A 12,072-nucleotide genomic window follows, 5' to 3' on the forward strand; every position below is an offset into this window, starting at 1 on the left:
ATTGATACACAAGAAGTTGTATTACTATCAACATGTGCATTTGCACGCACATATATGACTTATACTATTCATATGTTCATGAAGAACATGCATACTCAAAATTTGTGGAAGGAAAGGAATTTGGTGTATTTGAATTTGATGTTCAACTCAGGGGGAGACGAATAGTAATGACAGTAATCTTGCATTCGTTCTTTTGAGATAGTATTTTTCAATACACAAGTTACATTATAGTTTAGATTAAGTTCAATATGAAGAACATGGTTAAGCTCATGTAGATCATCTTTATCTTTTGCTTTAGGCATAGAAACTTATGCATTAGATTACTGAATATTTTTTTATATAGGTCATCTCATCTTACCTATATTTACCTATATTGCCTTTCTTTTACCTGTAGTAATTCTTTAACCTTTTGTGGAATAAAATTATGAATTTTATGTCTAACATTGAATGTAAATATTTGTCTTGCATGTTATTTGAAGTATTTTTGGTGAATGTATTCTTATTGTCCATTAAGCCTCAATCAACCATGTAGGTTGATAGTTCTAAGTGCATTGACGTCATATTGGCATACATGTAAAGTTGTTTACTTATGCACATGAACAATTAGAATATTTATGTTTAAGCATTGAAGCTTAAATATATCCACCTACAACCACATTATTTCTTTTAGAAAAGTTGTACCATGAAGTTACAACAAATATGTGGGTTTCACGACAACTGTTTTGTAAGTTTTATTATGATTGGCGTGAAAAGGGGGAGGAATATGTGTATTTTGCAAATTAATTTCAGAATATTTGCAATAAAGAAGCATAAAAAATTGTGGATATGTGGCAGGCAAATTGGTGTGTTATAGGTCAAATGCTAGAAGCAAAAATAGCTCAAACTATTAGCGAATCTTATTTGGGATAATTATGAATTATTGTCACACAACGAAGTGTGTTATTTATTGGCCATTGAAAATTGCATATTCATCAAGGAAGTATGAAATTGCATATAGCTATTTGAAAGCTATTGGTTTACTTGTAGTAAACAATATCCTAAATAATTAATGACCTTTTGGATTCGAATGATTCTGAATGATCAAATGACACCACATTTACTTTTGTGTAATAAATAAAAGTTAGACATGTCACCCAATTAATTTATTGGCATATTCAAGAAGAATAAATATTCTCGTAGAATAATGTTTGGGTGATTTGAAAAGTTCCATGATGGTTAAACTATGTTCATAGATTAATGTTTTAATGTTATAGTTATGTTCTTGAAGACATCATGAAGTTATATAATACTAACACATCCATCTTATGATCATATCTATGTTGCATAAATATAAACATGAAGTTTATTGATCCAACTTAATTCAATAATTGAATATAGTATGAGTAATTGGATCAAGTCTTGGGCAAATAAAAAAAGCTAGAAAATAGAGTAATTTTGTCGACTAGTGGATATTTGTTTGGGCGTCATTGTCGAGAATAATAACCCTCTACGAATTGGGATAACCTACAGTATTAGGGATGTGCAATTTTTCATGTCATTGCATTAATTTTTATGTTAGCTCACTGCATATAATATCTTACCCCCTTTATTTTGTATAAGTGCGTGTTCAATGAACGAACATTTCCCTCATATATCACCACCATAGCATACATATATGGTCCTCCGCATGAAGTTGGGGATACAAATGGACCGAATTCCATTAATCCAGTGCCTATGATAGGGGATATTTGTGATATGCTATTAGATAAAGATCGAATATCGGCATCAGGGGGAGAAAAGCCCATGTGTTAAAGATGCCTTATATTTTCAAGAAGAAAAAGATCTTTATAAGTAAGAATAATGCACAAACCAAACTAAACTAGAAGGTTTAGTTTATTCTCCTGTAAGCCAGAAGCGGGAGCTTGCCTGATAATTATGAATTAAAGGAGTAATAATCAGAAGTTATGTTTACTTGTAGTAAACTTTCTGCTAACAGTGGTATACCCCAGGTTTTGAATAGTATATCCACAAATGTAGAGTGACATGTTAGTCAATGTTCTAAAATCTACGGGGACGCCTGCGAATTCTAAGATCTAATGACTATTGTCAATGTACCATTAATAACTCCTTACAACTCTTGTAGAGTAATCACCATGAAGGTGAATTGCCTCATGAAGAGGTTCATCATGAAGATGAAAACCCAGAATTAAAGTGCGCACATCTATCTAATTCTGGGATGCGGAACAACCATACATCTTATATTTGGGAAATGACTAAGATATGGTTTATAATGAATTAACCTCACGGAATGAGTATGTGGAGAAAAGAATAGTTGTCGACAACATCGCCTCTATGATTGCTAATATTTCTCTAATGAGAATCCGGATCTGGAACCAAAGTCCATGGCAGAGTTGCATAGTAGCACTCATATCGGGTCTATTGAAGAAAGCAATAAGGTTGAACCATAGTCGCTAAATAAGTCTGTGAACATGGAAGTTCAGACTTAATAGGAAATGAAGTGGTGAAAAGCGACGGTTCATTTGGTCATGGAAAAGACTGATATTCTCCTACTATGAATGTATTAAATTCCGCTATATATATATATCGCTGGCAAAAGACATGAATGAATAAATGATATGCAGTTTATGGGTTATGAAAATCCATATGAAGTTTTCACTAGAAAGAAAACAATTTCGCAACATATATGTAAATCTCATACTAATTAGTGTCATGAAGCACACTATATTCTCATGAAGAGAATTGCAAGACTCGTAGAAGAGTTTATGATGACTCACAAAGAGTTTTTCTCCTAGAAGTGAGAATATTTCTCATAGCAGAGAAAATGACTTCCGGAAGAATAAGTTAATCCTGGTAGCATTATGCTAATGTATGAATTACCGGCTAATCTCCATATAACACTGATAACTCGTACTCCCATGAAGTGGACAGACCCATTCAAACGAATGAATTGGAAAATTACATCCACTAGCATGCAAGTGGATTGGTAGTTTTCTACATACTATGAAGGTGTAAGAATTTATATATCATGAAGATATACTTATTGATGGTATTTGTCAATCTTATTAATTCCCCTAATGCCAAAATATAGACCGGTTTATGTCACTCTAAGTGGTTTAAGCTAATTTTTGAAGATTAGTGAAACAATCAAATTGGTAATGATTGATAAATCCACTAAGAGAAAGTTGCATAATATTTAACCTCTAGTATTGAGCTAATTATTTTATACATACCGCATATGTGTATCGTTGCAACTTATTTCCCCATAATCCTCCGTAAGGATTAAACTTTGTCTGTATTGCACATTTGAATAAGTGGTTATACATATTATTCCTATACATTGATTTATTTCTCATGTTCATAGTAGAACTTATGAAATAAGTAAACGAAAGATTAAACATTGTGGCAATTTTATTATCAAAACATTGTGGTAATTTTATTATCATTGTTTTACACATTAATAAAAATGTGGTTATGACATTGGAACATGGAAGTTTCAACGGATGTCTTATTGAGGGGGAGCATATATGCTAAACATTGATTATCATACTTAAGACTTGGAAGTCTTATATTTGATTTACCAAGAATTAATCAAATTAATCATTGTTTTGATAATTTACCTTGAAGGTTACTACCGCTATATTTTTGTGTTAATCCAAGTTAATTAATATAATAAAGCATATAGATCATTAGCTATTTATGAAGAATAGTCGATCTTAAAGATTATGCGATCAAGAAGATCGTGTGTTGTACTCTTTTTCCCTTAGTGAGTTTTTACCTGAATATTTCTCACGCAAGGTTTTTAACGAGGCAACAAGTGCAATATAACTAGCGTGTACGATGTACTCTTTTCTCCTATCCTTTTCTCCCACTGGGTTTTTGGATGGAGTTTTTAATGAGACATGTGTATAGCGCGGTATTCGCACAAGGGGGAGTGTTATAAAACTATTATCTCCTGCCAGAGATAAATATGGGCTCATACCAAATATATGGAAACGTATCATGATAGGACTCTTCCTATTATGGGTATATATACTGAGAGATGGCTTGAGAGGTTGGTGGAGGTATCCACATATGAGAAAGCAATAAAGCTGTGATGTCTCTCTCTATATCCGTGTTCATCTGCTATATGATTGTGTGCATGAGATCGTCGTCTTCTACTCCGGATCAGCGAATAGGCCACTAGTTATTTAACACAATTCAACCTGTCTGCTGCAATTCAAATTTATTTGTTTATTTTGGAACCTTACTGTGAAGTTCGCAGAAAAAAAAATCGCAGATTTATTTATCAATTGATACCTTACTGTGATTTTCCAAATAAAAAAAACTTACTATATTGAAGAGTTTTTGGATATGCAATGAAGTTCATAGAGAACTCACAGTAAGAGTTTTTGTCCGCTGCAATGAAGAGTTTTTGGACTCTTCAGATTTATTGCATATCTGCATTTTTTTTCTTTATCTAGCCCTGCTACTCTCCTGATCAATGAAGTTCGCTACCTATTCATATTAACTGCGTAGATCTATGCAGGCTTTTCCAAATGCAGATAATTGGTTGTGTTTGGTGCTGAAGAGCAATTAAGTTGGTATACATTTGCGAGAAAAGACAATTAAGTTGGTATACATTTGCGAGAAAAGACTGATAGATATTGGTACCGGAGCGACAAAAGACAATAAGTTGATCTTGTCGTCCGAGATAATCTCGCACCAGACAAGATTAAAAAAAGGTATTCTTGGGTTGGTTTATGCTTGGATTATTCTTTGTTCCTAGCAACGGTTGAACGAATTTAATAGTTGATAGTTCCCTTAAACAAAATCAGTTGATGCTCGGCTGGAAAATTTGTCTCAAGCAGAATGCCAGAGTTTTCAATCTGGTTTTCAAACCAATCGAGTTGATCATAAACAACATCAAGAGAGTTTTTATGTAATCTGAGTGTAGAGCTTGTAGCCCTGTCTATCAGTTGTTTCTGTTACGCAGGTCCTTCGACAGCACATTGTCCAGTTTATTTGTAAAACTTTCCCCCAAATCTTAATCAAATAGGTTGGCCAATCTTTCGGCCATCCCGGCCAATAAATAAATAAAATTAGTTGATGCTTCAGGCAACAGCAAGGGACATCACTTCATGTAAACAAAGTATGTGATACAATCATCTCTATGATTGCCTCTAGGGCATATCACTAACAAGTTTCCCAACTTTTATTGCACTCGCTAGATTAGTATATTCACATATATATATATATATATATATGTATATATATATATATATATGTATATGTATATGTCATAGATACTAGAATATCGATGTTGCATAATTTGTAGTCTAAAAAAATGGGATCAACCTGGGGAATTTATATTGACTTTGCATTAACAAGAAAACCGGCACCCAAATTCGCCTTAACGAGGATTAGAATATGGGTGGTTTAGGTGTAATCCCACACCATTGACCAACTGTGCCCACTACAACGGAACCTCATTTAACAACACATCTATGTATTGCTAGAAATCCAAATAAGTGTTGCAAGGGTCTACACCAACGCTTTTAGTATGCGTTCTATGCTGGTGTTGCAAGGGTAGCAATACATGATCATGTGTTGGTGACACTAAAAATAAGCACTGCAAGGTTGCAACAGATAGCAGGATTCAATTCTGGTTGCATAGTTCTATTATGTATTGCTACTATCAATAAATCATAATATTATTTTTATATGCACAATTGGAATCAACCAGAGATATATACTTCTCTTGAAATCACATCGAAATGATTATCAACAATTGATTTCATTCATAAATAGGAATGGCAGCTTTGTTGCATATACAATACAATCTTACAAAATTGTTTTTTTTTTTTTGCATTGTCAAACTAACATATCATTTGGGAAACTATATTGAATCATACAAAAGAAGAATCAGATGGATCAGCCCAACTTCTCTCCTAGAGAGCAAATATTGACATCAGCACTAATTTCTTGTAGCCTGTCATCTTGAGATCAGCTTGAAGCTTGTCAACTGGGTCATGACTCAATGTACTTTCTCCTTAACAAAAGGTAGGCATATTTTAGTAAATTTATTTTGTTTGAACCAATATAAATTGCATCGAGTAGAAGCATGACATTTCAGTATGAAGTAAATACTCAGGGTCCTTTAGAGTAGGGGGCGGCTACTCTACCTATCATACTGCAGAAAACGCCCGCGTCGCCTCCCCCAAGGGCGACTCGGGCGGCGACGCACCTCTGTCGCCTCACTCTCCTCTCTCCTCCCCTTCCTCGCCGCCGCCCGAGCAGCTGCTGGCAAAGCCGGCCGGCCGCAACGACGGCGGTGGCGGGACTCTCTCTTTTCTCGCTCCCCACATCCCGCCGACGATCTGGGGCTGCCGGGGCTTGGCGGAGGTGCCTCCGGCCAGATCTGCGCCGTCCTCGCCTGGATCTGGCGGGGAGAGGTCGGCCCCGGCCAGATCCGCGCCTCCCTCCGGCAGATCTGGCAGCGGTGGGCCGGGGCGACGATGGGGTGGTGGCCTGCACGCGTAGGAGCTGGCCGGCCGCCGTCGGCGGTGCCGACGGCTTGTGGTTCGCTTTCCCTCAAGTGGGTGGCGAGGGCGGCCTGGGGGCACGCACGCGGAGTCGGCCGACGTCCTCAGGGGCACCGGTGGCTGGTGGCGCGTGGGGGACGGCCCAAAAGGAGTGCTCGCGGAGTCGGTTGGCCGTCCTTGCTGGCGCCGGTGGCTGGTGGTGCGTGTGCTGCTCTCTCCGAACGGCTGGGCTATCCCTTGTTCATCAAGCGAGCTCCCGTCGCCGCCGCCGGCGTTGGCGGCACCTTGCCCCTAGCAAACCCCCCTCCTCCTCTTCCCCCTTCTTTTTCTTCCCCTTCCTTTTTCCTCCCCAGATTCACCCCTAGGTGCTTTTCCCGGCATCTCTGACGGCAACGGCAGTGACGGGCGGCTGGGACCTAGGAGCTGGCGATGGTGGTGGCGACGCAGGTGCGTCCTATGGAGCCGCCGTCAAATTTGGGGCCCAGCGCCTAAATCCTGCTGCTCGGCATCGCGGACGGCGGTGATGGGTCAATTTCTTCACCGGCTGTACCTCCCTCCTCTCCGTTGTGCTCCTTCCCTTCTGGCCATCTTAGTCGTGGGGAGCCCATGTGAGCTAGTGGGGCGACAGTTGGGGAAGAAAGCTGCTGGGTTCTGGCGTGTGTCGATGTGGGATGTGGCGGGAGGTCGTGGCCGTGATTGGGGCGATGTGCAACATTGGATGGTCCTTCTACCCATGTGTCGCAGTCGAGGGTTGTGGTCTTGGTCGCGCCAGCGACCAGACATCTTGTAGTGGTCGGCCGATGGAGGGGCATCGGTTCTCTGGTTGTCTTGTGCTTGTAACACTACAAAAATCCTTGTAATCTATGACGGACAAATTCTATCATAGATCACTAAAAGAACATCATAAACCAATGTTTATGACATTTTTAGATTCCGTCATGTATTGAGCGTCACATATTAACTTGCGTGACGGATTAACAAAATTGTCATAGATTGACGGATTTACAAAATTGTCATAGATTGAACATGATCTGTGCCGTTTCTTAACCGTCATAGAAGAGTCCTAGGCCCGTGTAGCCCAACCCAAACCTAGAGAGGATATCCCAACCCAAACCCAGTGTTTATTAATGGGCCAATATATTAGTGGGCCAGTATAAAAAACAGCCCACTTAGTGTCAGGACTCGACCCCCCAGGCCAGGCCCGCTAACACATGGTAGCTCTCTAGGATATCCCAACCCAAACCCAGTGTTTATTAATGGGCCAATATATTAGTGGGCCAGTATAAAAAACAGCCCACTTAGTGTCACGACCCGACCTCCCAGGCCGGGCCCGCTAACACATGGTAGCTCTCTAGGATATCAAGACTTCCCAGTTGGTCACCCATCCCAAAATTACTCCAGGTCAAGCAGCACGCTTAACCTTAGAGTTTTTTTCAAATGAGCTCATAGAAAAGAAGTTGTAATTTGTTGGTCTTGGTATTCTATAATTGTTATTAATGGGTAAAACGGGTATTATCGAACGGGTAAGGGTAAAAATGTGTAATGTATATGTGGGTCCCACATTCAAAATTTGCTCAAAAAATGTATAAATTTGCTTTTCTATAAGATAAATCAACCGTATAAAATTTAATTGAATTTGACAAAATTTTATAGTGTGAACACGAGTTTAAAAATTTTAGGGTCTGAGTTTAACACTATACAAAGTATAAAATGAGTATATGAGCAAAGCAGTGGGTCCCACATTTAAAATTTGCCCAAAAACTGTACAAAGTTGCTTCTCTACAAGATAAATCAACCCTATAAATTTTAATTGATTTTGACAAAATTTTAAAGTGTAAACGCGAGTTTAAAAATTTAGGGTCCGAGTTAATGCTATACAAAAATAAAATAAAATGAGTATGGGTAAAACGGTACCCTCTTATACCCAAAACTGAAATGGATAATTTTTTTCCTACTCATACCCCCCCCCCCCCCCAATAACATGGGTATGGGTACGGATTACCCATATCGAGTGGTAGGTCTAGATGGTTCCATGCTAACCGGATATGAAAAGATTAGTCCATGTTGATCGTGACGAATTTTATAGAACGTCACTAGTTAGTGGGCTAGATTGTGAGGAATTTAGTGAAACGTCACCATATTATGGGCCTGATATCCATACTCTAGATCCATGACGAAAAATAGATAACTGTCATAGATTGTGCATAGTTTATGACGTTTTCTGAATATGTCACGGGAAATCCGTCATAGGTTAACATATTTTTTTGTAGTGTAAGGTTGGTGGTCATTAAGAGGTTGCGGCAGTTGGGATGCAGGCAGGTCTAGGCAAAAGCTCAGTCAGTTCTTTTGGCCGGCAGCGGCGACATCTTTGGACGCCGCAAACCTCTTGAGGGCGCTATCGAGGTACCTCCCTCCCCCCTCAATCCTCTGGGTGAAAACCTTGTCCAGTCCTTGGACGGGCGACGACGGCGTTTTTAGCGTCGCTTCCTTCTTGAAGGCGTCGCTTTAGAGGTGTTCTTGGTCTGTTCTAGTCCCAGCGAAGATCGGTTTGCTTTAGGCGGCCGTTTTGGTACTAGGTCACTTCCTTAGGGTGTGTTGATGGAGCTAGCACGTGGCGTGATGTGTTTTTTCTCTTTTCCTGATTATAATCCTTTTTGTTGGATTATAGTCTTGTAATTCTTTGTTACTCTCAATCTTAATACAATGATACGCATACCAAGCGTATTCTCGAAAAAAAGTAAATACTCAATATAAAGTAAATGAGTGATGTTTCTTCCTTACCTCTAAAAATCATCCCTCATTAGCAAGTAATGCTTGCATTTAATCGAGACAGAACATTAGTTCAATATTGCCACCATCAAAACTGACATAGCCACTGCACCAGGAAAATAAAGAAGTATATGTTCAGAAAGCCTTTATATTGTTGGCGGTAAATCTTGTATTCTGTTAGTTAGTTAAATTTCCTGTTTTTGTGCATGGTCAGTGCATGAGCTCCAACGTGTGGAAGCCGTGCATGTAGTGGCATCCAAGAGCGAGATTAGCTCCTGATGGATCCGAGCTTTGGGGCATTAGCGCACGTCGTTCGGTCGTGGGGATGGACGCAGCAAACTCGCGCGGCGTGTGCAGTGATCTGAAAGTTTTGCATGTTTGCATGTTTACAATTCGCATAATAAAAGGAGAAGAAGAAAACAGAAAACGCTGCAGCTTCATCGCAGCACAAAAACACTTGTGTCCACTCGTTCTTCCACCTCTCGCGTGTGTTTGAGTTTTGCTCGAGTTCTTGTTTCGATTGTCCAGGGAAACCTGACATATATGTGCCTAAACAGGATGGACGACTGATCAATATATTCCACTGGTAAACAAGCATGCCAAATCAGAATCCACTAGTTTATGGATGAACGATAGCACCACTGTTAAATCTATGTTAAGAAAACTGAAGGAAATCAAGTCTAGAATATAGATGAACCAATCAAAGTAGATATAGAGAAAAATATACATGTGTTCTGTATTGCACTGCTGCCATCACCCACAAATTTCCATGAGCCACCCCTGCTACACTACTTTAACTGCCTACCTTGATCCAGTTGATCTAAAGAGTGAAATTGTAGGTGCGGAGACATGTTAGAGGTTGAAAGGTGAGGTTCTAAAGTCCTCAATGAATTTCAGGTTGTATTGAGTCTATTAGTTGTTCAGAAAGAAAAATATAATTACAGAGTGAACAGATATAGAAGGTCTGACCTGTATACTGATTATTGAACAGTAAAGCAGATTAATGAAAAAAAGACATGCGACCTCTTATTGGGAATTAGCATTCATGACTAGTCAAATATTTTAGTTCACTTCAGATATTGACCTAAAAGCATAGATCATTATTTGGTCAATATTTGGTCACTGACTTGATGACAAAGATCATGAACTAGGGTTATAATTTACAAGCACATGTTAGATAGAGAGTCAACACAGAGCAGGAGGTCATTAAAAAAATCACAATATGTTAGCTTACCATTAATCTAAACTCTGCAATGGCAAAATATATAAGGAACGGTTCAGGTCAATACCATCAAACAGAAAAGAAAATTGCTACAACTTTCACTAGTCACTACAGTAAGTTGTTATTGCATTGTTTACCATATTTTTTATAGGCAGAGGTACTGGTTCTGTTTCTGATTTCTTAACTGCTTTGTGGCTCTCTGAAAACATGTTGCTGAGACCAGAAAGTACTTGAATGTAACAGTAAGCTACGGTGAGCCTTCAGACAACCCATATTTGTGTTCCTCCCAATGTTCCGCTGTCATACATCATCGAGAATCATGGTTTTTAAGACAATATGATGAGACTGAGCCAATATAATCGATCCAGTCATTTCTTATTAAATTACTCGGTTTCTGCTTGCTAATCCAGTTTACAGCTAAATGCAGGAAGTGTGCAGTCACTGATCAGACTACCATATGCTTCATGTCGATCGCATGCGAGCATCCCTTCTGCAGTTCGGAGGAGCGTCGTCAGGATATTAGTTCGGATCAAGGACGCCGACCAACTCATAGCACATCTTGATGTAGCAGTAGAGGAGAGCCTGTGAATCATTTGCTCTTCCTATTCGTTAAAGATGTAGATGTGGATGCTATCTGTATTGATAATTCATTGGTTAACTCAATAAGGTGCTGTGTCAGTGAGGGATCAAAGACTATTAGTCACAGAATTTTGATTACCATATACGGTGACCATATTATGGTTTTGATCAATTGATTTCCATTTCTTCTAGGTAGTTCATTTCATACTCTAAACCACATAAATCTAAAGCATTTAGACGAGGGGGTGTTCCCTGAAGTTTACCAAGGCAGTGATGGAAAATACTGAAATGTGTCAATGGGAAGCGTGTAGAGATGGCTGTAACTGGTTGCTCTTGTATTGTTCTTATAGTAGCAGTGCACCAATTTGAGTATTGCTTGAACCGAGAGAGCTGCCTGTATGGCTCTGATAGGCAAAACAAGCAAACGCACTAAGCCGAATAAGTATCCTGAACGAATAATGGTATTGCTCTTGTAGCAGTAGAGCCAGTAGTGAATTTATTTCAGTATTACTACCTGTATGGCTCTGATAGGCAAAACAAGCAAACGAGCTAAGCCGAATAAGTATCTTGAACGGATAATGATGTTGCTCTTGTAGCAGTAGAGCCAGTAGTGAATTAATTTCAGTATTGTTGCCCGTATGGCTCTGATAGGCAAAACAAGCAAACACGGTAAGCCGAATAAGTACCATGAACTAGTAGTGGTGTTGCTGTTGTAGCAGTAAAGCCAGTAGTGAATCAATTTGAGTATTGCTTCAACCGAGAAAGCTGCCTGTATGGCTCTGATAGGCAAAACAAGCAAACGCGCTAAGCCGAATAAGTATCCTGAACGAATAATGGTATTGCTCTTGTAGCAGTAGAGCCAGTAGTGAATTTATTTCAGTATTACTGCCTGTATGGCTCTGAGAGACAAAACAAGCAAACGCGGTAAGCCGAATAAGTACCATGAACTAGTAGTGGTGTTGCTGTTGTAGCAGTAAAGCC

This window comes from Oryza glaberrima, chromosome 7 (genome assembly GCF_000147395.1).
Source record: "Oryza glaberrima chromosome 7, OglaRS2, whole genome shotgun sequence".
NCBI lineage: Eukaryota > Viridiplantae > Streptophyta > Magnoliopsida > Poales > Poaceae > Oryza > Oryza glaberrima.